Below are 27,733 nucleotides of genomic sequence, written 5' to 3' on the forward strand. Positions count from 1 at the left end.
ACATGACAATTCAGTCGTGGCTGCCTGGGTTTGAGCCCGAAGTCATCGGTCGTTAAGATGCACGCATTCTAACCACTGAGCCATCTCGGCTTCCATTAATTAATTATTTTATAGCAATGTCACTAGTAATGGTGTTGGTATTCAAATGATGGGTATTATAAATCCTGATCTATTCAACTATTCTCTGAAAACATTACACTCCTTTCTTCCGAAGTCGTGTAAAAAATCAATATCAATTATTTTAAGCATCGACTTATACAAAAAGAAATAACAATATGGCACACGCATGCCTCTCCGCTTTTAGGAAATGAAGTATGCTATAATCAGGTAAGTCGGATCACTGGTAATAGTTATGTATTATGTGACTGAACGAAGGATATTTATATCATAATGTAGATATTTATAATTATATATACCTGAGACCGTTAAAATTATTTATTAGTGCGTCCAACTTCAGCGGCTGATTCGATACTAAGTGAGAACTTTATTCAGCGCCAGCTAAAACTACCGGTTGATTACATCTACTTCACGCCTGAAATGAAATTAATTTATGAACTATCTAAAATTTCTTTTGATTGAAACTGTTATTAATTTCAGATTTTAACTGGCTATTTAATTATGTAATAACTTCGTAATATTCAGCACCAGCTGGGTTCTTGACTGAAATCGAAGGTTTAGACATGGATATTTCGTGATTAAGTTGGAGGAAACATTTTAGAGAATTCAATGATATGTCAGACGCTTTTGACAGCGATAATTATGTTCTAATAAAGTTTAAGGAAAATGCCAACAATCGTAAAAAAATATAAAGAGGCGCACTAGAGGATTTGCTCGCGTGGCTCTGTTCGGCATCCTGCTTCTGATGTTGGTGTCCAGAATACTTATGGTAACGAAGAAAATTTAAGTTGCAAGTCTCTGGAGAGTTTAAATACTGATTAAGGAATTATTATTTATTTAAAAGGCAGACGTAAAACGTACACTATCTAAAATAAATACATTTTCTGGATCTAATTGGTTCATATTTGTCTCGACTGTCATTCCTATTGTTATGAAAATAAAAATAATCATATACTAAATAACATTCAAGTACCGAAATACTCGCCAGCAGACATCAAAAGCACCTAAAAGCCTAGTTGCTTAATAAAGCATGTTTTGATTTGAAGCGACTGATCTTTTACAAAAATTGCCACATGAACTCAATTTTACCAATAAAATATTCGCGAGGATTATGAGCATCATGAAAGACCAATTATAGTCTAAAGATGATAGAGATGAAAAGCTAAATAACCATGGAAAAATAGATAAAAGAGATTTTCAAAAGGCTCCGCTAACTCGATACCGTATTTCCGAATGATTACATCTTTATCCACCGGGGCTTGATTAGCCACTGAGCGGACAGAACGTACCCAAGCCTAATATCTCCTATTTTCCCGTATGGACTTGTTCAATTATATGGCATTATTTCTCTTAACGCATTACTGGACTCTGATCAGACGTAAAACATTATTCCGGTCTGTACAAAGGTATACGAAACACAGATTTTTATGTCTTCTAAAAATTTTACTTTCATTGTGATTATAGGCACTTTTAACAGGTCCAATATGTAAATGTTTAACTATGAATACGTACTCGTAAGTAACTGTTTAACTACAAATATATCGACACCCTCCACGCAAAAAGTCGTAACATGATTTTTGACCAAAATTAGATTTTGGTACTATAATGTAATATTATCAATACATCCGTGAAAACCATATTTTCTCTAAATACCGAGATTTTAACACGCTATTATAGTCTTGTGATATTTAAACTCCAGCGCATATAGCCGTGTACTCGGCTGCGATGATTTGCGTTGATCTATTTGAGCGCGCACAAGTGAACCAGCTCAGTTGCGACGTCGTACAATGTAAAAAGAAAAAAATACTAAAAACTGTTTGTCTTTTATATTTTAATGTTTTGTGAAAAATAACTTGACGGGCCACTGTGTTTTGAGAGTGTCAAGAAACGAAAAAAAGTAATAATGACATTTTTGACAGTAAAATAGGATATAGTGCGGTTTGACGTTTCTTCACTCTGACGCAACTTCAGGCTCTTTTGTGTAATGCATTTGCATTTGTCGTAAGCAAGACGTGCCTGGTGGAGCGTCGTTATTTTATAATAATATCAAAAGTACTGATTATATTACTGTTATACTGTAAAACCTTCAAACACGTGGTTTTAATTCTCCTCGCCACGATCGCTCGGCAGCCACAGATGGATACAGAAAATAATGATAATGGCAATGTGTCGTTAAACTTATATATTATATAGTATAACTTACGATCATATGCGTCGTTTCATATTAAAGTAAAGACCTTGTGACAAGAAGAATAAAATCGTAAGTTTTTATTTATTACCCATTTTACTAAATACTAAAATATGAATTTTTAATTCAATGATAAAGCCTCTCTTACCCCATAAGCAGTGCTGTGTTCCAAAATTAATCACAAACTTTATTTGGTGGCTGAGCAATGCAAAGGTTAAAACTATTCTCCTGACTCTCCACAAATTTTGTCATACGACTTAATGCGCGGAAGGTGTAGATATACTAGTTCACTTGTATAATATGTATGTAATGATTTAGTGCAAGGGATATACTATCGGAAACATTTTTGAGAAACCCAGATTTCTATGATTCATACATTAAAAAGAGATGAACTTTTTTACAATTTTTCATCCTCAATTTCACCCTCTTGGGTGATGAGTTTTAAATAACGCTGTAATATTAACTTGAACTCAACAGAAGCCACGAAACAAAAATCAAGAATTACCATCGAAAATTTCACCCTCTTAGGTAATGAGTTTTTACAAATCCTTTAATTCGTGTTAAGCTTAACAGAAGTCTTAAAACTGATTTTCATATAACTAGCATCAAAAACGTCGATTTTTCATATCAGCTATTATACCCTATTTACCCACCAATTTTTTTTAAATCCTTTCTTAGTGTTCATCTACGCTTTAGTCGCGGCTTCACTGCGAGATAGGAAGGCAGTCGTATATTTTAGGTATAAAAAATGTAGGTTCCTCTAAGCTTCATCTACCTACATTATTGTGATTTATATAATATAAACAAAATGGATTGTAAGCGTTGCTCAGAAATTTTAAGACCTGAAGGAACAATTAAATGCACAGCTTGTCAAAGTATGTACCATTACTCATGTATTGGTATAAATGAAAGTGACTTTTAAAAATATTCTGCCTATGAATAAAGCAAAATGTCCAGCTTGTAAAATATCTAAGAAAAATAATACTATAAGTCCAAAATTAAATACAGTGTCAGCGAATATAAATAATAATCAAGCCCAAATCATAGATGTAAAATCGTTGATTGCTCACTTTGATGACCGTTTCAATAGTTTGCATTCCACAATGGAGTCATTCAAGTCTTTTATTACCGAAGAATTTAAAAAGCTTTCTGAATCTGTTACATTTTGGTCTACGAAAATTAATTCGATCGAGTCTTCCATCACTTCTATTGTTGATCAAATAAATGATCTCGATAAGGAGGTTACCAAAATAGACAATTTCGGAACAGAACTCGAAGAGTTGAAACTTAACTTTAAAGAATTATCAGAGAGTAGTAACAGAAATGAACAGTGGGTGCGACGCTCCAATATTCAAATTAATGGGATTCCACAAATAAAGGGAGAAAACTTAGTTCATATTATCAAGACCCTTGCTGAAAAAAGCGGTTACTCCATAAACTTTGGTACGGATGTTGATTTTGTAACAAGGGTTGCGGTAAGGAATGATTCGTCTAATAATAAATCGCGAACTATTATTCTTAAAAAGCAAACACGTTACAAAATGGATGATTTTCTTTCATCGCTAAGAAAATTAAAGAATTTGAAGGCGAGTGACATTGGATTTTCAGGTAGTAATAATCCTATTTATATAAATGACCACCTATCCACTTACAACAAGGCTCTTCTGAATGAACCACGACGTAAATGCAAAGAGAAATGTTACCAATTCTGTTGGGTCCGAAATTGCACTGTTATAATTCGTTCGTTGGTTGTAGTGGATCGATTTGTACCAGCTAAAACAGTATACGATACCAAAAAATATCCTGTATGGTTTAATAAGAGTTTGATTAAATTGATTAAAATGAAATTATTACTACATAAACGATGGAAAATTTATGGTCGTAGTAGCGATTATGACAAATTTTCTGACCTTCGACACAGAACTAAATGGATGGAAATAGAGTGTTATAATGTATTTATTGCTAGGGCGGAAGATAATATGCATCATAATTCCCAGAATTTTTGGTCATTTGTAAAATCAAAGAGAGGTAGCAACAACATACCTGACACCATGTTCCTTGGTAATACTATTGGTTCCGATGGCTCGTCTATCTCAAATCTATTTAGTCACTTCTTTCAATCTATATAGATAGGAAAATAGCCGTGGATGATACTTTAAACAAGCACGATAGTCAGCCCCTAATTGGTAAAGATATCTCTCAAAACTCGATTCATCTAAGGGCAGTGGCCCAGATGGTTTACATCCTACATTTTTAAAACAATGCAGTAAGTCTTTGTCACTTCCTTTATATTTTATTTACTTTTTAACACATCCATTCAATCAGGCATATTACCACCTGTTTGCAAAAGATCCCTTATTGTTCCTATTTATAAAAATGGTGATAAGCATAATGTTAAAAATTATCGTGGAATATCAAAGTTGTCAATCATACCAAAATTATTTGAGAAGATTATTTAGGATGTTTTGTTTCCTTTAATATAACCTCTGCTTATTACCCAACAACATGGATTCGTAACTAAAAGATCAGTCGAGTCCAATCTTGTCGAGTTTATTGATGTTGTTCTTTTAGCTATGGAGAGAGGACATCAAGTTGACGCTGTGTATACTGACTATTCAAAAGCATTTGATAAAATTCTACATTCGTTACTAATTAAAAAACTTGAATATATAGTATACACGGCGATTTGCTTAGATGTTTAACACCATATCTTCGTGACAGAACTCAAGCAGTTGCTGTTAGACACATCTCTAGTTTCGTCCCCATAACATCTGGGGTACCCCAGGGCTCTCACCTCGTTCCTCTTTTATTTAACATTTTTATTAATGACACCATGAAAAAATTTCAAAATCCTAATATACTTTTATATGCAGATGATACAAAATTATTTAAAATCATAAAAAACTGTGATGATTGCTCTAATTTACAAAATGATTTGGACATTTTAGAGCAATATTGGTCTACATCTTAACTTTCATAAGTGCTGTATAATAACATTTTCTAGAAAAAAAATCCGATTTTGTTTGATTACACGATTTCCAATCATTCAATTAGGAGGGTGACCGAGAATAGGGACCTGGGAGTGCTTCTGGATTCAACTTTACTGTTTGACAGGCATGTGAATAAAATTATTGCAAAAGCTTTCAGCATGTTGGGTTTCATATTTCGCCAAGGACGTGATTTTAGAAATATAAATACATATAACCTTTTGTATAACGTGCATGTAAGGTTCAGTTTGGAATTTGCTTCAATTGTTTGGAATCCACAATATTCAAAGTACATTATGGGTATCGAAAAAGTACAGAATAAATTTATTAGAAGATTAACGCGCAAATTTGGGCCCAATTCCGTTAATAAACTTAATATTTTTTCGCTTGAGAAACGCAGAGAATGCAAAGATCAGGTTTTTCTTTATAAAATTATAAATAACTATATCCACCCAATGTACTTAGTTAACAACATTAAGTGTCCACATGCCTCTGCCCGTTCAAAACAAATCTTTTATGTGCCGATATGTAAAACTAACTATTCCAAAAATCACTTTTTGGTAAGAGAATGTGCTAATTATAATAAATAAGTAAATGTAATAAATAAGTAATGTTGACATATTTAACGTAAATCTGTTTATGTTCTCACGAGTCTTAAAAACACTATTAATTTTTATTTATTTATCATTTATTTTTCTTGGAATAATTCATGTTTGATAACCTTATTTCATATACTTTGATAATATTTTACTTTTATTACTAGTCTTTTGGTTCACTTCATGTTTTAATGGAACAGTGGAAACTTTTTTGGTATATGTTAGAATTATTTTGGTATTATGTATGTATGTTTCCCTAAAATAAATAAAATAAAAGAATAAACAAAAAAAAATGGTTTAGTGGTAGATATAGCCATGACAGCGTGACAGACGAGCATGACCGACATAATTAATTTCAAATTTCTAATATTAGTAGATATTAGTGTAATTTCAGAAAGCATTAGTTATTTTGTAAACAAGTTTCATTCCTAAAACTACCGATAACTTTATCGTAATTTGAATTAGTTATTTGCTTCATACAAGTACTTACATAAGAATATTATGTAAAGTAGAAATACCTTGTCTGTATTTTCGTATTTTTGTTGGTATAATCAGTATTTATAAATTAGATATGAGTGAATTTATACATTTATTTTTGTCCATTCCATTCATATTATTCATTTTTCTTTGTCATTTCTATTTTTTAAGCGACACAATAAAAATAAACACGTCTATGTCCATACAAAGTAACTCGCAATTTTGTTAAATGTCCACATCACCCAGGCGAGTTTTGATAAGAATTGTAAATGTAGTACTAAATTTACAAAGAATACAGGAGAATTATGCGGTACCGCATTTTCGCTCCACGTCTGATCCTTAGACGACATCATGATTTCATTAATTAAGAAAATAGATTCAAAGCTACCGTCTTTTACGTTCGCGAAAATTTGGAAATTACACATTCAATTTGTATTTGCTTTTGTTAGCGGATTTTATTTAGAATTGTTATGTTTTATTTACTTTCTTTACTAGATTTCTTTCGTCTTTGTATCTTTTTGGTAAAACCGAGGGCTCTCGTATTAAAAATAAATCTCACATTCAATCGTTTGATTTTTGATGTTTCAGATCGGAAATCCCATCGGGCACACAGCTAGTTTTACAAGAATTATTAAATTTAGAAGCCACAACATCAATCGATCTTGCAAGTAATCCTGTCGGGCCAAATTAATTTAATCATACGCCCTTGACGTGTACGCTGTATTTTCAGTAACATAGTTAGTACGAATAAGAACGATCTATTCAGTTGCACACTGAATATATTGACAATAATATAAAACGCTATAAATAAATATAAATACTTATTATACAAGTGATTATGAGTATACGATTATTAATCAATGTGACGTCCTGACTACTTTAGACATGCTGTCCTTTTCCCAAAATTACCTTAAAATTACATTAACAGCCTGTAAATTTCCCACTGCTAGGCTAAGGCCTCCTCTCCCTTTGGGGAGAAGGTTTGGAGCATATTCCACGCTGCTCCAATGCGGGTTTCGTTGAAATTAGACATATGCAGGTTTCCTCACGATGTTTTCCTTCACCGGCACGAGATGAATTATAAATACAAATTAAGCACTTGATAATTCAGTGGTACATGCCTGGGTTTGAATCCGGAATCATCGGTTACGATGCACGTGTTCTAACCACTGGGCCATCTCGGCCTTTTCCAACAGACTTGCAAATTGCGCAGGACATACATAGGTACACTTTCAGTAACACTCATAATTTGATGAGAGGCGGTAAGCCGTGACTTACTATGAGGTAGCATATATACCAGTCTATTTATTGCAATTGTAAAACGTAAAATTAGTCGACTGTCGAGATTTTTTCATAGATGATTTCCTTATAACATAACATAAACTGCTCCATACCTTCTCCTCAACGGGAGAGGAGGCCTTATGATTTCCTTAAAGACTTGTAAATTTAATTAATTTTATGCGTCATTTAGTATGCCGTTAATGCCGATAATTATTATATTTTAGTAATGTTTCGTTTTGCCTACGTTTCTACAGTATTGTTTAAACTTACAATGACGTACTATGATTTCAGGTTTTCTATGATGCAGTGTTTCGATAAAAGAATTGAAATGTCAATTAGTCACTTATATTATCCGCAAGAAAAGCATTTGTAGAATATAGTAGCCGGGCTTTAATGGCATATAATATATCCAATAATTAATTAATTAAATTTACTGGAAGAATTTCATGAAAGTAACATTTTATTATATCGTTTAACATTCAGTAAAGGGCTTAAGTGTCCCAAAATTGTTTGCTATAAATACCGAATGGTATCGAGGACAGTTATCCTGTATCTAAGTTTAAGATTAAGAAAAAACAATAGTATACTGAAAAGATCTTGTAAATTTTCAAACTTTGTTAAAAATTTGGCGGTAGGGCTTTGTGCAAGGCCGTCTAGGTAGGTATCGCCCACTTATCATATATTCTACCACCAAACAGCAATACGTACTTAGTAATGTTTTATTCCGATTTGAAGGATGTGTGAGCCTGTGTAACTACAAACACAAGGGATATAATATAAGCTTCATAGGTGGCGCATTTTCTATGTGAGGAATAGTTAATATTCCTTACAGCGCCAACGGTGACCACTTACCATCAGGTGGCTCATTTGCCCATCCCGTATAATTTTAATTTACAAATATTACATTAATTGATTATATGAAATTGATATACACTTATTGAAATAATATAAGAAATATCTCTCATTTAGTTACGAACACATCAGTGACGTAATATAGTGGACCTTGATATCAGATCTCTTGACAAATTGAACCTATCCGTCTACCCCTATCGTATACTTAAAGATTATTCTATAAGAGTAATAGTGTGGATTATTTAAAGGAAAATTCACTTTGTTGGATATATTTCGCTGGGTTATTGTAAATTTGTGATATTATGATTGGTCAGAATATTGTCAGTCTCCTTTTACGGTATTATAACTATTTTAATTATTAGTGACATAAATAATTCGCTCGCTCTGATTGGTCGAAATTTTGACAATTGCTTGTAACTTGTGTTATTTTAATTGTCATAAATTCTCTGTTTTGTATAATGATCGGTTGTTATTTTTGGATGCATAGATTTTATTTTGTTATTTATTATTTCATTATTTTATACCTCATATAATTATTAGATCACGGATTCATAATAAATGTTAGACGATTGAAAAAAATCTATACATTTAATGCACTAGTGAAATTATAATTTCCATAGTTTTATATACCTATATACCTTATTTAAGTAATATGAAGATTTTTTTTGTATCTGTATTTCTTGCTGGTATGAACATGTCAGATTTACATTCAATTTAATTTTGTTACATAACGATGTGAAAGGGATCTAATCAGATCCTACTTTTATAAACAAGGCGCAAGGAGTTACCCTTTGAAGAATTCCTTTGCGTATTAAAAATATGTTACTTATTGAGAAGAAGAACATCTACTGAACTGAAAATTGTAAAACTATTTATAACACTAGATAGAATATTCTTTGTAAAATTATAAGCGTGCGTTTATAACAAGGCATTATTTTACAAGCGTAAAACTGTGTTCAGAAGCATATAAAATACGACAGCGAACAAATGTAGCACAAACCTTATTTACGGTGAGCCACGTGTCGCATAATTTTTCATAACATAAAAGTCTTTATGATTTAATACTTTAGAGCTAATATTGTATGTATGATTATATACTCATACAATGTTTTTCTGTTTTCGACCATGTATCAAGTGATACGTGTAAAACTGTATTCATATGTGTTTTACGCTCCAGTGTAATGAGGTTTAGTTATATTTTATAAGATAACTTTGAAACTAGATTGGCAAGGTTTTTGTTAGTTTGTAATTTTGGTGTGAAAGTGTTTTTATCATGATTTTGGGTCTTTTTAGGGTTCCGTATCCGTAAGGGTAAAAACGGGACCCTATTACTAAGACTTTGCCGTCTGTTTGTTCGCCTGTCTGTCACCAGGCTGTGTCACTAAAAATAAATTAAATAAATATTTAAGGTGGTCTCCCCTACAACAAGCGCGACTTTTTTATCCTTTTTTGCTCGATATTAATAAATGTGTGTGCCTAATGTTGTTTACCTAGTCAATGGTAAGGAGCCCTTCGTGCGCGAGACCGACTCGTACTTGGCCGATTTTTTTGTATAATAAAGGCGTACGGGGATATGGGCTACTCAATGGTAAGTAGTCTTAGCCCATAGACTTTAGTGCTGTAAGTACATCGTCAATGTGGCCTAAACCACGGGAACTAAAATTTTATATACCTTGTAGTTCTACTGTTCCTGTAATAATATCTGGCTTACTCATTCTTTAGACCACAATTTAAAATATTTCAAAATAATATACATGAAATTAACTCGAAAACTTATCCCAAGGGATCTTAGTCCACAAGTGAGTCATTAACGGGCTATTACGTTTTATCCAGGTCAATACCACAAAATAACAAGTAAAGGAAATAACGCCAAAACAATGTAATTGTGAATGAGCCGAGATGGTACAGTGGTTAGCACGCGTGCATCTTAACCGATGATTTCGGGCTCAAACCCAAACAAGCACCACTGAATTTGTTGTGCTTAATTTGTGTTTATAATTCATCTCGTGCTCTGCGGTGAAGGAAAACATCGTGAGGAAACCTGCATGTATTTAATTTCAACGAAATACTGCCACATGTGAATTCCACCAACCTGCATTGGAGCCTTAGCCCAGCAGTGGGAAATTTACAGGCTGCTAATGTAAATTTTTATAGGTTCTTTGTACGGTTTAATTTTGTTTCTTGATGTGTACTATTTCTTGGTAAATCTTAGGGATAAGAATGGCTCGTGCACCGTGACGATAAACGGCATACTCCTATGCCGTCATGTCACCCCTTCAGCACCACTCCCTACATAGTATATGCCATTTGTATGTGCGTTGTGTATATATTCTTGCTTATACTTCATTGATATACATATGTTATTACTACATCGTAGTCGCTCGTTTGTTTGTTTCGTCAATTGTTAGGCTAAGAAACGGTAGTCTGTATCCTTCCTTGTAGCGTAAACGTCTTGCATAATACGTGAAATTTCAGTGGTTTTGCCGTGACAGATCAACAGCCTGGTAAAGTTACTTTCGGATTTATAATGATAGATTTTAATACAAAAAATATTATGAACAGCGAACAATATTTTTTTATGTATTATCTCCATATTTATTTATTTATTAAAAAAAAAATCATTTCTATATTTTACATCTGCTGGGCGTAGTTTTTATAGCCTTTCTTATCCCTTGAATCGTTGATTAAAACAAGATAAAATAATATGAATAATTTTGTTTTGAGTTACAGCTGATTCAACAATAAAACAAAATGAGTTATAGTTACGAAGGATAAAAGTTTTTTTGAGTAAATGTAAAAATGATTTTTTGGGAATCTCAGTCCAAAAGTTGTTTCCAGAAAAGGTCCCGTTTGTCTTCGTTTTTATCGCGAACAGTACGTGACTTCCAACCGAATACAACAAATATATAAATGCATCTCTTTTGAACCTTATTACATTATAATAAAGGATATTTCTGAACACCCGAATTGATACTAAGAACATTGTTCTAGGACAATCATTGCAATGAACTTCAGAAGATCTTAACGCTATTGATTTAAGGTTTAAAATTGAATGTTAAATAGATGGATCGAATTTTGCAAGATCGGGTGGCCGACCGTTGACAGATGGCGACACGGCGAAGCTCTTTCTTGCCTTGTTTCCTTCCTTAACTAGATTTAGCTAAATGAATGCTGTGACTCCGTTTATTGAGAGTAAAAGAGATGCATGATTAGAAAGTACGTGGACAGAGTGAGATGTTAAATGAAGTGAGCGAGCTCTCGTAATAAGTGTATATACTGACATTATACTTAAACTTTGTAAAAAGTTGAAAACAGAGATTCTGCATTTGTTTATTACTACAAAAATAGTATTTTATACACATACATAAATTGTGATACAACATCTAAAATAACGAAGATGGTTCAATGGATAGGAATCATGAATACTATTCAACGATTGCTTGTTAAAACCCAAATGCAGTCTTTGGATCAAATCAGATCAAATCATATTTATTGCTCAACATAGAAGGATTACACTTACTTATTGTTTGTCATATTAAAATACTACCAGATGAATAATCTCCGCTTTGAAACTTCTCTAAAATCAAGAGGAACAAATGTGAGAACATCAACCAACGGCTTTCTGTTTCTGTCTGCGTGTCCGATTTCTTGTTCTAAATCATTAATAAAACGAGGAAGGTTTGTATGTATATATATGTTGTGTAAATATTTCATGCAAAATGGCTGATTAATAACGGTGTTTTATCTAAAAAACGAATTTTATAACCACGGTTAATGTTGGCTAAACCTCAGGATATATCAAGAGAATGTACTAGAAAATTGTAGGCCTAAAAAATTCTGCAGTAATGTGGTATCTAGACTTAAATATTAATTTATTTATTGTATTTAATAATCTATGAAATTAAATAAAAGAGTAGCTACTGATATTATTGACGGTTCTTCTAGATATAGATATATCGATAAAGATCTACATTTCGAACAAAATCAGTGGTGTTCAAACTTCTCACGCATTTGATCTACTCTAAAACTACATTGGCTCTTCTCAGGTACATTTAAAATGATATTTTTTATTTTTTAAAGATTAATAAAATACTAAAAAGTTATTTCTAATTTTATATTATAAGTGTATGCTTCAAACCTTCATGTGTCAAGTTAGTTTTTCTTTATATATAAGTAAGGATTAATCGAAAACTATTTTGCATGTTCAAGTAATTCATTACAATAAGGTTATATAGGCTTGTTTATTTTCTCCAAACTTTCACGCTAAATGTGAGCGTAGAAATATTTAATTTAATAAAATGCGAGGAGAATGAACTTTTGGGTAGCCTTAACGTAAAAAGAACAAGTAAATTTTATGTTCATATTTTAATTTTATACAATTAAACTTCGGTTCGAGATAAGGTTCATTTATATTATTTTAGGCAGTGTGTACAGTTCGAACCGGTAGAAACCGGTAATATTTTTTATCTAAATACTAAAGACTTATTAAGCCTATAAGAGGCCTTTCACAGATTGTAAAACAAAAGCTAGCGCGCAGGATATTAAAGCGAAGCAACAATCGAATATAAATTCTCTGTAGTGCAAAACGACGCGTATTTTTGTTAATATGTCAAAAGTGCCGCCATTTTTATTAATAATCTGTGCTAAGTGAATGTTTTTTTTATTAATATTATTGCCGCTCAACGGTATGATAAAACAGATCAAACGAATACAATCTTGGAAGAGTAATTACTAGCCATTGCAGAGTTCCATTATCTGCCTCCTGTTTCCATTATCAGATTAGTACGATAGTACCAAATTAATGTTCGAATGACGTATTATTTCACAGCTTAAAATCGATAATAAAAATTAGTTCCTGGTTTTAATACAAACCTTTAGAGTAAACTATTTTAAAATAATCACAAATTATTTGACTTATGTTCCAATTAAATCTTTTTAATTTTATCAGCTAGCAAATGATGTCATTTTTATTATATGCTTGTTGCCGCCAGCGGCGTTTAGCGTTTTAGGAGTTGCTCGTCAGATGTTCGGTATAAAATAGTAGCTTGTGTCCTTCTTTGGAGTTCATAAAAATTCATCAAACATACAGATAGACAGAGATACTTTCGCATTTATAATATTAGAATAGACAATAAGGGTGTCATAAGTTGGTTTTGTTTTTCCATATGAATATTACAAAAGCAAAAAGAGCTCTGCCTATTATATCTGTTTCACTCTCACGAACCACTAAACAGATTTTGATTAAGTTTAGTATGAAGCAACGCGGAGGCTTATTCATATACTTAATTTCACGCTTTCAGCTAGTATAGAATATATTTTTGTTATACTGTTAAGTGTTTTTCATAACTAACGGGTGATATGCTTTTTAGTTCTGCAAATCCTGCAACTAAATTATAAACCAATTGCAGGCAATCGATTGAAATAAAATATTGCAAACCGTTGAACGCTAGTGACAATAAAATTTCATTCTAAATTTAATTCGTTTAAGATAATGAATTAAAACAATACAAGTTTGCTAGTATTTTTTTTATCATAGTGTAAACTATTTCATATGAAAGTATAATCCTCGCTGAAATATAAAGCTAATTGTACATGGCGTTGTTATACGAAAATTTTCAGATTGGATAGCAAACCAAAGATCACAGCGCAGTTTAATTTTAGCTGCGCCGACGTCTGTCTTTTAGCAATGATCAGTTTTTTTTATAGTTACGGAGATATTTTTTCCATTTTTTTTATAAATGTAGATACTTAAAGAAATATTAATAATTTTTTACGACGCTAATGCATCGACTTTAGGAACAATATTATCTTCCTTGTGTAGTTTCATGAAATTTTTCACCAAAATATTTTCATAACATATCATAAGCAGCCTGTAAATTTCCTACTGCTGGGCTAAGGCCTCCTCTCCCTCTGAGGAGAAAGTTTGGAGCATATTTCACCACGCTGCTCCAATGCGGGTTGGTGGAACACACATGTGGCAGAATTTCGTTGAAATTAGACACATGTAGGTTTCCTCATGATGTTTTCCTTCACCGCCGAGCACGAGATGAATTATAAACACGAATTAAACAACTTAAAAATAAGCAATAAGTAATAAACAAATTAAACAGCGCGATTTTTAAAACATTTTTTGTGCCTCACACGACCACTCTGTGGAACCAGCTTTTGCCGGCGGTTTTCCGAACCGATACTTGGGAACCTACAAGAAAAGAGCGTACTCCTTCCTTAAAGGCCGGCAAGGCATCTGCAACCCCCCGGTGTTAAAAAAAAAAACTTGTTATCCAAGGTACGGAAGTGTAAATACTTCAAACTTCCAGACTTCGGATTTTACTGATAATTTTTCGCTAGAATAACCAAATAAATTTTTATACTTATAATATAACTTGGACCTTGAACCTCGGGATCTGTGGCCTTATATCTAGCCACTAGACCAACGAGGCTGTCAAACATACGACATAAATACATTATCCTTGTAATACTAAGCGTTCGTGTTATCCGCTTCTTATCCATAACCATGACGTATGGTGTTATTCTGATATTTTATGGAACGAAAAAGCATATCACATATCACGCTCCATCGAGTTATGAGATTATAAATCATCACGACTGTATTTATGTGCTGAAAATACGTGCCTACGACTTTTTCAAGAATAATCCAGAATACACCCGTTATAATTGATGCTAGTACTTTTCTGCTTCGGCATCAGGATAAGTTTTTTTTAATTAAAAGTGGTTTCGACACTTCGCTTTGTTGCTAAAGTCGGAGCTGCGGTTTTTAGTCCGATAAGTGGCTACTGGGAGATCTATTTGATAAAGGCTGACTTAATTTATAGTACTATTCGATAAATTAAAACGGAAAGGTCGATTGAGGTCATTTAATGATGCGTGATAAGAGTGATCATGCTGATCTGGGAAGATTTATGTTTTTAGTTTAAGGGTTGGACTTGAAAATTTAGTTTATGTAACATCACTGATAATGTTATTATATCTTGTTATATGGGTGATTCGTTTAATACTTATAAATCTTTTTGTGTATTTTGGGCAGTTTAGCTTTTGCTTAAAATTAAATGAAATACAGTTTTTACGAGAAATATTATATGTGCCAGTCATTGCATGAATGTAATGTAAGTTATATTAAAGATTTCTTGCCAAGACCAGAGAGGATAATCATTGTAAGGGATTTTTTATAAGAATACCAGCTCTTTTATGCTTTTAATACTAAGTTATAAAATGTAAAATAGCTTAACACTGTCGGGTATTGTTTTATTTTTGGTCAAAACCCTTCTCTCTTCTTGAGGAACAGATTTAGTTGCTCTATTCGTTGGTTTACTTCTTGGCTCAACCACTGAGCTCTATAGCTAGAAACTATTAAACTATAAAAGATTTGTGCGGTACATCTTTTTTTTTATTTCAATAATAAATGTATAATATTAATAACGTATTAATTTTCGATTTAACGTTACAGTTTGATTATCTTATATATTGCCGTGGTCCTGTAGAAAGTGAAGTCTATAAGAAGTATCTCAAAACTCACAGAACACAAATGAAATGTCAGAATTTGATATGCGACATTGATTAAAATTGTTATATAATTTATAGTATATTCGTATCGAAATGGCGTATCAGTGCAAGTCGGTCGTCGATATTTGACGAGTGAGATATGAAGTGTTTTTTTACAGAATCGCTCTGTCGCGCCTGAACTTTCTCTGGTCCTATATACCCTTACCGTCAGATCGTGACGATACATCTGTGTTTGTGCATGCACTTGTGAACTATTATATACCCTGCACAGAGAGTTGAGGTTGGGTGTCGTATCTAAAAGCGATAATGAGGATGTTTTTAATATCGTATAATATATACGTTTCATCTATACATATAATAAAATTGGACTGTCTGTTTGTAATATTAAAATCACCGCGTTTTAAAAAATGCATATGTATGGATACACGGTACATATACCTAAATAACATTTTTTACAATTTTTGTCTGTCTGTCTGTTTGTTCCGGCTAATCTCTGGAACGGCTGGACCGATTTTGACGGGGCTTTCACTGGCAGATAGCTGATGTAATATGAAGTAACTTAGGCTACAACACAATTTGTTGAATTCAAACGCGTACGAAGTCGCGGGCACAGCTTATCATTATATAAAATCCGCTATGTTCCATCAATTGGGACGTAAATTATTACAAGCAACTTTCTGAAGGCGTCACTATTGATACATAATGACAAACGATTGTTCTGAACCTTTGTCTGGACAAAAACAATTTCGTTTGGCGACGAAGAAAATAAATTTATCCTATTAGCCTCCTTCTTCAGTATTGATATCTTGAAAATAGATGATAACTAAAATTTTTGATTTAATAAAAACATGCAGTTTTGCTTGCTATTTTTTTATTATTTATGTTGTTTATTCGGTGCATTGGTGTTAGGATAATGCACCGATAATACTATGTATTGATCCTGTTTGTTGGAAATGGCTTGGATGATCTTAATTGGTCTGCGAGAATGTCATTTTCTGCACAGAGGCGGCGGAGTGAGATCGAAAAAGGTCATGTCCGATGAAACATGAACCCTTACACATCCCGTGGCAATGAGTAGAATGTTCGAGGTTACTGGAGAGAGATTCTGATTTTTTTTATAACAATGTTAGACGGACGGCCAAATGGGCACTTGTGGATATCCAGATGTGCTACTGCGGGAAAACGTTTATGATTCTACTGTGACAACATGCACCAGATTGCTTCAGAAGTACTAATATATTTTCCATGATGATTACATTTTGATATGATGTTACTACATCGTTAGCATTTTGTACAACAAATACAACCAAGTCTGAACCTTTATTAACATATTTGCAAATATATTTAATGGACTTAACTCAACTTTGATTTTTGCAGTACTGCAATGTGTTCTAAGAGTGCGCGACAGTACCGGTGAAATGAAACAATCCAGTAATTGGCGATACCAATAGAGTTAGTTCGTGATCGCATTGTCGTTTGTATACCAGTATTGTCAGGTGAACGACGACTATAAAAAGGATAACCATCCTCACGCGTAACAGTTTATGCTGAAAAGATTTTGGAAATCTTTTATGACAGATACTGTTCCTCATACCCGGAGATTGAGGCTTAAGAGCCACATGGACCGTGTACCATGTGGGTTTTCAAGCTACAAATAATTCGGATGAACTTTTTGGTCCGGCAATCATGTGTGTGACATAAAACGTATTATGTGATTATATATTTAAATAAAAACAGTAAAGCTAGTCTGTAAGAACAAATACAAAATTCAGTAAAAAACACCAACGACAAATGTCAGAAAGTTATATGAATATTGACTGTTATAATTATGTTAATTATTAAAGAATTCGCGTATCAAAAGAGAGTATCAGCATAAGATACACAGCTTTCAACATTTACGACATTTTTAAAAGAGACACTTTGAATCGTGATCACTCAGCAGTTAGAACACGTGAATGTAAGATCGTGGGGTTTCAAATCAGGATAAGTATGCTGTAAGTTTTCATGCGTCGTGGTCATGTGTTTCCACAACAGTATATCAAATCTCCTCCTTATTTACAGGATGATGCCTTACTTTTACTTTTTAATTCAAAGTTGGTAACATCCAGTGACCTATTCAACCAGCTACTACTATTTAATCAGCTTCCTACTCTGTGGAACCAGCTTTCGCCGGCGGTTTTTCCGAACCGATACGACTTGAGAACCTTCAAGAAAAGAGCGTACTTTTTCCTTAAAGGCCGGCAACGCACCTGCAAGCCCAGGTGTTGCAGATGTCCATGGGCGGTGGTAGTCACTTTCCATCAGGTGAGCCTCCTGCTCGTTTGCCACCTCTAACATAAAAAAAAAATTCAAAATGTCATGTCTTCATGGCAAATCTTGTCACACCGAATACATCTTGATAATTCTTACGATGTAAATCTTTGTTACCAAAAATTTTAAGTAAGAGACCATTCCTTCTCTCCCTCTTAGTATTGTGTACGGTTTTCAATAATTTTATATAAACTTATTTTGTAATAATATTTTAATTCATTAATTTAGTCATATCAATTTTGTTTCTTGTGATTTAAATCAATAATATTATTTCAGAATTTTGAAATTATCTTTAATTGAATTCAGAATTAATTATATCATAATATATATATATCACAATATATACTTCATTAGCATTTATAGTTTGTTTTAAAAATGTTTGCTCTCTCTCAGTTCTAATGGATCTATTGTTACGGAGAATTCATTATTTTTTCTTTTATTATGATTTGATTTTTATACTCTTTGTTTACTTTATTCATAATCAGACAATGATTATTTATTTAATTCAATATGATTATAAATAATAAAACATTCCAGTCTTTTTTATTATATACATAGGTATCATCGCTCATAGACATTAGCGCTGTAAGAAATATTAACCATTCCTTACATCGTGTTAGAGACTAGCCCTACCCTCCATACGGTGCTACGTTATAGGATATCATAATTAATTATATCATTAATAACATCACATATTATAAATATATACAATTATTATTGTAATTAATTGATCAATAATTTGTACAACTTTAGTTAATATGATTTTATGGGATAACATTTAATACTGGCATGTAACACTATTTCTTATTTTAAAAACGATTGAGCTGTCACAAGGAAAACAATTGGATGATTGTGAGGGATTGTAAAGGAATATAGAGAGATTGGAGCATCATTGTAAAACATAATTTTATTTTGCCATCCCGAACTACTGAAATTACAATCGCCAATGCGCACTCAACGGTGGGAACTAAGATGTTATGTCCGTTGTTATATTTGTATTAGTTACACGAGCTCACTTACCCTTCAAACCGGAACTCAACAATACTAAGTTATGCTGGTTTGGTGGTAGAATTTATAATGGATGGATACTACTTACTACCCTCCTACTACCCAGACGGGCTTGAGCCACCAAGTAAAGTCAGTCGTGCTGGAGACATTACATGTGCGTGTATAAATACTGGTGCACCCTACATTCCTTTACCAATCATAATCCATATAATCATAACATAATCAGCCTGTAAATTTCCCACTGCTGGGCTAAGGCCTCCTCTCCCGTTGAGGAGAAGGTACGGAGCATATTCCACCACGCTGCTCCAATGCGGGTTGGTGGAATACACATGTGGCAGAATTTCGTTGAAATTAGACACATGCAGGTTTCCTCACGATGTTTTCCTTCACCGCCGAGCACGAGATGAATTATAAACACAAATTAAGCACATGAAAATTCAGTAATGCCTGCCTGGGTTTGAACCCGAAATCATCGGTTAAGATGCACGCGTTCTAACCACTGGGCCATCTCGGCTCTCATCATATCATAATCCAGAGGGACGGCAAATCCAACAGAACTAGAAGGAGTACGTGCGCAGGTGTTTGAATTAAAAGTTTTACTTTATTTACGTTGCATGGTTTAATCACTACCATTTGTCAACCTACTACCGTGAACTTCGATAGAAAAGCCATCATCTTTTAAAGGCCCAAACTGGGATTCGAACTCAGGGTCTCGCACCTCACAAGCTAATTATTAAACCAACGAGGCAGTTGAAAACTATCATATATAATTTAATAACAAGCAAATATGATCATGCATATTATTTAAAATCTTGACTCGAAATCTCATTATTGGTTCGAAATACTTGACATGTTCAATTGTAGCGAGATGATTTTTTTAAAAAACTTAATACGTTGAATGGGATATGAGTATCGAGTACTGAATTTTATGCGGCATAAGATTTTTGAAATCATCTTCATCATTAACTAAAAAATGTATATGAATTGTGGGAATTTTGTTGACGACGGAATCAGATATTCTATCGCCAAATAATAGTATTCTGTATTGTTGTGTTCCAGTTAGAAGGGTGAGTGAGCCAGTGTAATTACAGGTACAAGGGACATTACATCTTAGTTCCCAAGGTTGGTGGCGCATAGGTGATGTAAGTAATGGTTAATATTTCTTATAGCACCTTTGTCCATGGGCGGCGGTGACCACTTACCATCAGGTGGCCCATATGCTCGTCAGACAACTATTGCCATAAAAAAAAAAAAAACGTGAATACGTTCCGAATCACAAATGCCATCTGAGTTATTGTTGGAGAGGAAATATCTGAACATATCAAATATTTCTCACAGTTTTTAAATATGTTGTTAAAAAATAACGAGAAAATTGACAATAAGAAGTGAAATATCTGAATAAAATTTTTGACAACAAATACCCATTGGCACATTTTGAATGTAAGACTGGTTTGTATGTCCTGACGGCAAAGACTTGTCTGCTCTCTTATGCCGTCATTTTGTCGGTCCTGTCCCTTTATTCCTTGTGTGTACGTGGGCCGTACAGTATATTATTGGTAATAATATATTTTTTTTATTAAACGGAATTATATGAATTTACTTAATTAAATTCATAATTATAATTAGATTTTTAATAACGATAAATTTTGGTGTACTCACATTTGTCGTGTGTTCCGCAACGGCTACATTTTCTATTAAAAGGTTTTATATGTACTACAAAGCTGTCAGAACCCGACGCATAACAGCCTAATAAACATTCTTTGTTCAGATTTTTGAATGAATATACATTTGTACGTCCAAAAAATGAGGCCATGTTTGATCAAATTTTTCGCGGTTAAATTTGCTAGAAGATGCACAGTGATCCAATATCGGAAAATAGAGGAATTGTTTGAATTAATCCTGGCTGCTGAATTTCACCTATACTATAAAAAAAATTAAAAAATAGATGTTGCCTGCTGTTTTAACCACTATTTTTGGTTGCGATACACGTATTTACTCATTTAGATGAATTTAGTGATTATAATAATAGATCTTGTTACAGTGCCCAAATCTTAAAAGCCTTATAATCTTAAAAGCTAAGCATAATTCATTGTTTGTCATTGCCAAAGATATTTCGAAATGACATATCTAGTCAAATTCTGAGTTGGCAACTATCTCGGCGAGCGTCTGAAATTAGCCGTCAGGTAATTATGCAGGCAGCTTGGGCTTTTTTATTTATAGCTTTAATAATTTTAAGCAGTAACACAATCTATATTTTAGGAATACTGAGAAATACAAATTTTAACTCTTTGTTGGTTGTGAGTGGATGTCTTCCGATGATTATTTATTAATGACAACATGGAATGTTAACAAATTATCATCCTTGAAAGGAGGGTGGAGGGGGTATTAATCTTATTTTGTGTATACATTGATGGTATTATTGCATAGAATCGGTGATAATCATGGAATAAACATTAGAATTATACTCTTCTGTGGTATATTTTTGGTTTTGTATTATAAAAATAGCTGTCCATCTTCGACCGGTTGAAATAAAAAAAATATCTTCACCCTGTTTACAGCGTCATCTGCCGGGTCCAATCTAGACCATCCATGGAAAAATACGAAAAAAAATTTATCAATATCGGATTTTTTGATCGAGTTTTATGCTTTCAATTTTTTTTTATTCAAAGCTTATATTAAAACATCATTAAACGATAAGGCTTATTACACGATACTATATTATTTCTCTAGACATTCTTAAATATTAGGTCCTTACATATGAAATTAGCGTTTTGTCGTACTGGCCAATTTGATCTCAAATATCTCCTCTTTGGTTAAGAAATCCAAATTCAAATTTATAAATTCATTTAGCTGGTACATTTGAGTTTTGAAAACAGTCATTCATTTGTTTTTTCCTCATTATGTTTTCTTTGTCGTCGCATAGATAGCTGCAGGCTTCGGGGTAAGTAATAAAACTGTATTAATCCACTTGAAGCAATTGTAATGTATAGATGATTAAAAACTGTGGAATTATTTCGATATTCAATATATTATAATCCAATTTAATATATATGTTAAATACATACATATTAAATTGAGTTTTTCTAATACTGACAATTATAATAACATATATAGGGACAAAGTTACTTTAGCATATACAATATGAGTATAGATTTTATTTGCTTTCATAAATTTTATTGTACCTTCTAACAAACTGTTACGTATTTGTGAAAATTTGAAATAAAATTTAAGGCTAGACGTACATTATCGCATTATCAAAAAGTCATCTGCCATAAAATTGCTACAAAACGATGACAAAATGTCACCGTAAGATATGGAAATTGTAATCATATCGACTCCTGAATTTACCTTCGAGATTGAAGTATTTTATACGTCACGATATTTTATCGTATTGGTTTATTTTATTAATCGTTTATTTATAAAAGCAACAGATTGTGACCTAAGACATTTTAAATTTTTTTTTTTATAATTTTGATTAGCGGTCTTGCGTATAGTCCACCTGATGGTAAATGCTCACCATTGCCCATAGACATTAGAGAGAAAGAAACAAAGAAATGTTTATTAGGATACGACACAATTATAAAAAGTATAAAAAATGAAAAAACATATTAACTAATTATAACTACTAACTTACTAACAAAAAACAACAACAACAAAACAAAACAATGATAGTTAGGTGTACCATTCAGCTTCCAAATTGGGCTCCAAGAACCCAACGTTGATTTTCAATGGTACTGTATGTGGTTGTGACGGGCTGTGACAATATAAGATAATATTCAATATAACATACAATAACAATATATAATTTTTAAATATTAAAGAAATAATTATTATGCATTATAGATAGAAGTTTATAATTAGCGCTGTATATATAAGAAATTTTATCCATACCTTACATCGCCAATGCGACACCAACCTTGGGAACTAAGATGTTATTTCCCTTGTGCCTATAGTTACACTGGCTCACTCACTCTTCAAACCAAAACACCTTAATACTGAATATTATTGTTGTTGTTAGGTGGTACCCACCCAAACGGGCTCGCACATAGCTTTGCCATCAATACATGTTATATAAGTTTGAGTGCATTTTTGGAACTTGATGTAAAATTTCGATATTTACGTACTTGGAGGTAGGGGCTTTGTGCAATCTCGTCAGCATAGGTATAACCCTCTCATCAAATATTCTGCCACCAATTAACAATACTTAGTTTTGTGTTCCGGTTGGAAGGAGGAGAGAGCACCTAGTTCATATTTAAGCAAGCAGCATAATTGGTGCGATTGTTTAGGATTGGATGGCTATATGTGGCTTTAATAAGCAATATGATGACTTGTCATAGTGTCAATCATCTTAGACCAGTGGAAGGGTAGTTATACCATATTTTTTTCATCTAGGCTTAGAATTTTAAAAAATATTTTAAGTAGCGCTCTTGAATAGTTTCGGTTTTTGAGTCGTCAATAAATCGTTAATTGTAAAAGGCTGACGGTAAATCTTGATAAACCAATATAAATTGTTCGAAGGTTTGCCGATCACCCTCATGTTTGCTTAGTAGGACATTTTGGTGTTATTATTTTGATTTTACTCAAAATGCATAAGTTACTGTATATATATTTGATATGCATGTTTAATTTTGATGATTTAATAAATAACTAACTTCAATAAATCAAATCCAATATTTTTTTATACAATTTTATATGATATAAAGGCTGGCGACACTCTGAATTTTGTGGCAAACTATGATATATAATATATATCCCTATCGATTTTCTCAAAATTCATCTCCTTGTGGTTTTTAAGTTTTTGAAAATTATCACCTAAGAGAGGAAGTAGTGAATGAAGGTTCGTATTGAAGTTCGTCCTTTACAAATGTTTGAAATATTAGAATCGGTTTTAATATTTTTCTTTAAGATTAAGCTGTTACAGTGTTTTTGCAAATTCATCATCCAAATAATTTATGGAAATTTGTAATTTTTTTTGTATGAAATACTGTATTTAACTTTTTGTTTGTAAGTTAAAGACGTTGCAATGGTATTCAAAGGGGTTCCTCATCGGGTACACGGCTAGTATTTGTATATTTTTTTTGGCTATACAGATAATCGTTGAAGAATTTCTTAGCCTAGAGCCAAACCTGGGTATACAATCAGTTGCTTACCATAAAAATGCAGTTTCATCGAAACTCATTAACCATGCAAAATTTCAGATCCGTGGGGGAATGTTTCTAACTCCGATTGCAAGATTCCACCTAGACCAATTAACAAACAAAGCTTGCAAGTTTTTAACCGTCTTATCTATACATACATACCTTTAATTTGCTTTGTGATTTAATTACGAAAAAACTATTGAACGTATGAGACTATAATAATAATCGATCTGAAATCGTCCGAAGTGTTATTGTATTATTTTTTTAATGTTGATCTTTCAACATTGATTGTCCGTAAGTTTTACACTTTATGTAAGATGAATTTTGAGACTTGATAATATTATTAACTATTTCCACTTTATTTAGGTAATGCATCAAAGAGTAATCGATATATTTAGGAATGGCTTATGTTATTTTGTTACCTCTATCCTAAGATAAGAAAACACGTAGACTCGTCCAAATATATCGAGAATTCCTCGATAAATAATGTAAATGAAACCGGTTATAATATGATATATGTAAACAAATTTATGTAAGAAATAAATACTGACTATTTTATTAAAATCCAAAAAAACAATAAGTCCTTATACTATACTAGCTGTTGCCCGCGGCTTTGCACGCGTGGAAATTGATTATATTACAGAATAATTAAAAATATTACGTTAATTTAAGACCTCATTTGTGGTTCGGCTTTCGTGGGTTAGATACACCAGACTGCTTACAGAGCTCACTCTTGAACAGGCAATTTAGAGCTGTCCATACGACAAACAGTCTTCTCTTATATCTATTCCGGCCATTTTAGAAATTTGACCTTGTACTTTATTAATTGTCACGGTGAAGCATACTTTAAGCGCGAACTGTACTCTCTTGAAATTAAAGGGGTATTCTGATGGTATCAAAGATATTCGTGGAATATACACTATTTCTCCTTTAGTACAGTGATAACTGTAACCACATTGACATTACGATAGAGAACCCTTAATATTAGTCTGGTGCCTTTGTATAATTTTTGAGGTTTAAATTCCTCAGTAACATTATTGGCGCGCCAATCTCCTAACATAAAAAATCAGGGGTTTTAAGACTAACCTATATACGAAATTTCAATCCCTATTTCAACCCTTAGAGATAGAATATCCAGAAACGCTTAAATACATGTCTACTCATAACTCATCAGTAGCCCAAAAATAAAGATTAATACTTATAACTTCAAAAATTACGGTTTTCAGACTCATTTATATACGAAATGTCCACCCCTATTTCACCCCCTTAGGAATTGAATTTCCAAAATTCCTTCCTTAGTGGGTGTCTACTCAATAAAAAGATCCTACTCACCACATTTCAAGGCCCTAACTGTAATAGTTTACGCTCGGCGATGATGAATCAGTCAGTCAGGACTTGTTATTTTATATATATAGATAAAAACAATAAAATAAAACCTAATTTTTATATAAAGATTGAAGTCAATTATTTTATATGAGAAATGTAGTTAACATTGTCAAAATAACAATATTATTCTTTTAATGTTCTAAAGGCGCAAAGGTGATTTATAAGTGGCCATTTTGAATAAAAATTCATGATTATTATGTATTCGAATTGTCATATTTCAGTATTTAAATAAATTTACAATCACCAATTTCTTAGCGATCGTCTTTAGCTTAATACCATCTAATCAAGCGTTAATTAAAAAAAAATCCTTCATTAACCCAAAACCATTCCGAACAAAGCAAAGGTTGGATGAGTTTAAACTATAACTTATGAACCATTGACCCTCGATCTCATTGCCATTAAATTAGATAAACTTTGATGGAATTTCAAAAGGTTTCGTTTTAAATTATACGATATCGACTGGCCTTTTAGCTGTTTATATTGGAATAATTGCTAATAATGTTTAAAGGTCCAGTCTGTAAAGTTTGAAATTATTTATTTGATTGTTAAAATATGAATTGAAAAGATTTGATTTCAATTCCAATTAAATAGTTCAATGAATAATGTCATATTAAATATTTCTTCCAATAACGATATTTACCTTGAACACTTTTCGAAGCGTCAGTAACGCAATGATTTAAGGTCCGCCTAGCAATGTAAAATGTCGCAGGATCGTTCCTAATCTCTAAGATATGGTCATCACTCACCCACTCCTAACACACACAGCTTTAAGTTTATGTGGAGAGGTAAATAGAAATATAAGTAATTCCTTATAATGGGGCTAGGGGGCATTGCTACTATTCCTTATAGTTTTTCATATCTGGCCTGGCCTGTGATATGTGATTACCATATTTTACAATCAAAAAAACAATAGCATTTAGTAGCAGTACAGAGTTTTAATGTTGAAGTTTATATATATCCATGCTTTGGAAAAACCCTTAAAGCTACTCGTCCTGCGACTAAATCATTCTCGGCAGTGTTTTTTGGGACGAAGTTCTTTTACGCTGCTTACAGAAGAGTAAACTGATAGAAATTGTCACGTAACAAAACGGGTTATAATCCGTCCGGGCGACCTTTCCTCTTTCTCTTTGTACATTTTTTTTTTAATATGATAGTTGGCAAACGTGCATGAGGCTCACCTGATGGAAAGTGACTACCACCGCCCATGGACATCTGCGACACCGGAGGGCTTGCAGATGCGTTGCCGGCCTTTAAGGAAGGAGTACGCTCTTTTCTTGAAGTATGCGTACGGTTTTATCTAAAGCAATTTGAACTTATGTTTTTGTTATGGTTTTTAATAACAATTTTATCACTGTCGTTTAATTATTTTCAAACATTGTTAATTTATTTTATTATACATAACGTATAGAGAAAAGCAATTTCGTTCCAACCGTCCTAGGAACCTTTTTTTTATGGTATAGGTTGGTGGCTATCTGAGCCACCTGATGGTAAATGGTCACTAATGCACATACACTCATCAAGTTAGGAAAGTGAAGAATGGAGAAGGAAAGCGTATTTGCGTCCAGACGCGTACACAATAATACTAGAAGTTCGATTTTGTCCTGCGTAGCTGTTAAGCCTTTCTAGGCCAGAAGGACATAACCACCAATCAACAAGCGATTATCTTACAATGCGAAATTGCCAATAATATATTACAAATCACAGTTATTATTATATATACACATATAATAAAATTGGAGTGTCTGTTTGTAATATTAAAATAAGCGCGTTTTACTAAATGCATATGTATGGATACACGGTACATATACCTAAATAACATTTTTTACAATTTTTGTCTGTCTATCTGTCTGTCTGTTTGTTCCGGCTAATCTC

The sequence above is a fragment of the Vanessa tameamea genome, chromosome 15, assembly GCF_037043105.1.
Source record: "Vanessa tameamea isolate UH-Manoa-2023 chromosome 15, ilVanTame1 primary haplotype, whole genome shotgun sequence".
Lineage (NCBI taxonomy): Eukaryota > Metazoa > Arthropoda > Insecta > Lepidoptera > Nymphalidae > Vanessa > Vanessa tameamea.